The 3,967-nt window shown below is 29.7% G+C and overlaps 1 protein-coding gene across 2 annotated transcripts in view; it reads left to right on the forward strand.

Moving 5' to 3' along the window:
- The first annotated feature begins 310 nt into the window (after positions 1-310).
- LOC111626557 (semaphorin-2A-like) overlaps positions 311-3,967 on the forward strand; it is a 257,482-nt gene continuing 253,825 nt past the window's right edge. For both annotated transcript variants that reach the window (XM_023369968.1, XM_023369970.1), the window contains exon 1: positions 311-486. The gene's annotated coding sequence lies outside the window, so the exon portion shown is untranslated. The remainder of the gene's footprint in view (positions 487-3,967) is intronic.

Raw genomic sequence — 3,967 nt, forward strand, 5'->3', positions numbered from 1 at the left:
AAATGATGCAGTAACACTTGCTCATCTTGCTCTTCACCCGTTTAACTTAAACAGCGTAAATAATTGAATATTAAATCGATGAATTTGGATAAAATTAAATAATTTGATTATATTATTATTTTTTTTCTCCTAACTTTCAAGGTAGAATTAATAATTTAATTAGCCTCCTCAACCNGTCGTATAAAATAAACAATGGAAATAAAATATAAAAATGATTTATGAATTGTTAAATATAGGCTAGTTTTTAGTTACGTTACTATAGGCATCGAGTAATATTTGTAATTGAATTTCTTGCATTTTAATGATTTAGGTGGTTCCTAAAAAAAATCCATCCGAATGTTGATAATCGTCGACGCCAGATGGCAACACGTGACGGGTGTAGAAACTAGAGTCTGCTCGACACAGAACGGTTGTTTCGACGTTCTAGTTTCCTGCAAAACCGACAGCCAGTAGCAGCTCTCCTATAGTTCAGAGGAAAGTAGTTTGGTGAGTGGTTTAACTACTTTACAAAACCATTTTATTTTAAACCTAAGTTAATATAAGATGACCCTATCGTATTACTCAAGCAATAAACATCAATTCGTTTAATATAGTATTTACGATAACGACAACCATCCCTTCTCAGATCTCTCGTTTGATTTAGAGTAGATCGTCCCAACAAAATACTTTTCTTCGTGCTAAAAGATTGATCAAAAAGAAAATTAAAAAGAAAAAAATAGAATATGGTCTTTTCTCATTTCTAAAATTTGTTTTACTTGTCAAAAAAAAAATCAAATAATCCTAGTTTAAATTTCCCGGCAGTTTTTCCGTCAACGTTATCTGCAAGATGGACATCACGTGTTTAAGTTTTCGACTTTTTTTCTCCTCCCTCCTCTTGTCAAAGTACATCTGCTATAAAGAAAAGAGAAATGTGATGATTCTAATTGAAGGACGTTATGCAATATTTTTCTTTTACTTTCTATTTAGTCTGGAAAGCATTAAGAATCGGATCGTATTACTAAGAAACGTTTATTTACTTTATGCAAAATCTATTTTTTTTTAAACGTTTTTATGAATTAAAGGATTTTTGACTCTGGTGTTTTATGGAAGGAACATTTCGTTTTCCTTTTCTTTTTCTTTTTCTTTTTAAAAATGTTTGAAAAATTTAAAACATTTTAATAAGAAAATATTCTTAAAGTATCATTCATTTATTTTTAAAAAAAATAAATTTAATAAAACTCGTATTTAAAGGGTCGCGTGTGAATTCGAATCGATCTTTAATCGATGCAAATCTTCGCTCAGAAGATGGAATGTTTTGAAATATTTTTGTAAATATTAATTATGTTGTTGTAGAAACTATAATATTCTACTTAAATAGTGTTTTTATTGAAAGAGTTTTTTCCATTTTTCCATTTTTTCCATGATTGGGCGCATCTGGTGGGAAGAAGAGAGAACTAGCTTCGGATGGTAATGATGATGGAATGGATGTTAATGTTGCGTAACATCCGCAGATCATTCTTTTCGACTGTCTTCCAAATCTACTGAATCATATCCGTTCAGGTGATTCAGCTCGACACATTTATCCTCATTATTTAAGCCCTTTTCCTAAAAACCAAAAGAATTATCTTCCAAGACATTAATCATTACTGATATAATTCCATACAAAGTTGATTTAACGTTACCATAATAAAGAAATTTTTCCATTCTCGATATTATATCCTTCAAGTGCCGATAATTTGGGTTATTTTAAAAGTAAAAATTTTCTTTTCTTTAAATTTAAAAGAGGAATTTAAAAAAAAAAAATGAATAAAATTATGGTGATTTTCCAGCGATCAAATAAGATCGATAATCGTATAAAAATGTTGATTAACTTCTACTAAATTATCTTTTGGTTCATAACCAAGATAGAGTAGGTCTGTCATCATTATCTGTACATTTAACAATAGGGAGTTAGTTTCTCGATCCGTCAGTAATGGTGTCGTTAGTGAAGAAATCATCACAAATCCTCCTTCGATCATTGATAGGAGTTACGTGTCTGGATGGGAAGATGGCTAGAAAAAAGAAAGGATACCCTAGTGTTTGTATGTTGGCAGTTACCTGCTCGATTTGTCACGATAGATTTTAACCAGATAAGGCTCGTATCTGTTAGCTAAATGGTTAGAAAAGAGTCGTATCTACCTGAAACGTTTAAATAAAAGCTTAAAAGATCCAGTGTTTCATTAATGTAGTTCTCGTGATGACGTAGGTCGTTGAAAGGATGGCTGCACAATTAGCTAGGGAGGAATTACATTTCATGAACTAGAAAATGACCGAGCCAGGATCATTAGGACAGTAAAGGATGTCGTCGATCTGTCATTAACGGAGATAATATGGATCTATGAATGAAAGATCTCCCATCTTTGATTACCGGCAATGAAGAAAATTTTCTTATTTTCCTCATAAAAGAAATCGTTCCTTTACCATTCATTCACATATATTGCAACGAAGATGGAAAGTCGAACTTTGACTCCTTCAAAGACGCGACGTTTCAATCAATTAGGAAATTGCAATGTCTTCCATTCGACCGTAGTACTAGTAGCAGAAGCAGTAGCAGCAGCAGCAGCAGCAGCAGTAGCACTACGCGAGTTACATTCGATTGACATTGAAGCCACGTTCTGGCTAGTTACCTGTCAACAACAGCTACACCGGTCGGTAACTAGAAACGTGGAAAGAATAGCACTAACCTAGTAATCGTATCCAAGTTTTACAGTAGATCGAGGTTGTCAGTACCGTGATATATCGCGAATTGTTGAGAATTCATTAACAATTCTCTCTACTATAGACATATACAACATTAATTTCGGTGAAAGTAAATATTAAATTGCACGAATTGTCGTCGGCTCACTCCACCCTTTCATTACGCCCTTAGTTTGACCGAGCTGGTATTTGAAGCGTTGATGAATTCATCACAGTTTTCGCAATAAGCTTCTCCTCTCCCTCTTTTGTTATTGTCTGTACTTCTCACATTGATCCATCAGTTTCCATTCTGGATTAAATTTTGCACTTTCCAGAAAATTTTCAAGTTTCCTCTTGTTTAATTTGCAAATATAAACTTTAATTCTACCTGCAATAACTTTTTTGCTTTTCTTTACTCTGTAGTGAATTCATTTCCCCAACAACAGCAACAACAAAACAATAAATATAATGAATACACGCGTGCGAACATACCTTTATTTAATTTACAGATAAATTAATTATAAATTTAAACTTTATTACATTCATTTTAATATTTTTATAAGCTTACAAATTTGATAGATTGATGCAATGTTCTGTAATTGCTTCCAAGTTCGAAGTTTAAAGTGAGAATACTTTTTTATATATATATATAATTAAATAAAATTTAATAATATTTAAATTTTGTAAATCTTGTATAAATGATTCTAAACTAATTATTTAATCTTTAAAATTAGTTTTCAAGTAATTTAATTTATATTCTATCTTCTCAAATATTTGCATAACGTTGCGCATTTCTCTAGATATTGCTTTAAAAAATATATATATATTTTTGAAGCCGTAACACGTTTAAAGATTGAAGAATTTATTCAATATTATCATAAAAATAAAAATTTTTAAAATATGTATTATGTTATTTATTACAAAAATTTTCTCTCAATGAATAGGAACATTGAATTAAAATATTTTTCTAAAAATAACCGATTTACGTTGGGTAAAATTGATTTTAAAAAACTGGTTTTGTACGTTTCCAATTCAGAATTTTTTAAAAAATAATTAAAAACAGAATATTTTTTTATTTGAAAATTTCTTACGTCGAATGATTAAAAATTATTCTTTCTATTTTTTTAGGGGTAACAAAAGATTTATAATGAATAATTTTTCTTTAAAAAAAAATACTTTTCAATTGCGATATTATTTTTATTCAGAAAAATTATATTTTTAGTGAAATTTTCTATTAGAAAAAATGTAAAAAAAATAAATAAATATTTCTTTA

Source organism: Centruroides sculpturatus, unplaced genomic scaffold, assembly GCF_000671375.1.
Source record: "Centruroides sculpturatus isolate CEXI.00-Female unplaced genomic scaffold, Cexi_2.0 scaffold413, whole genome shotgun sequence".
Taxonomy (NCBI): domain Eukaryota; kingdom Metazoa; phylum Arthropoda; class Arachnida; order Scorpiones; family Buthidae; genus Centruroides; species Centruroides sculpturatus.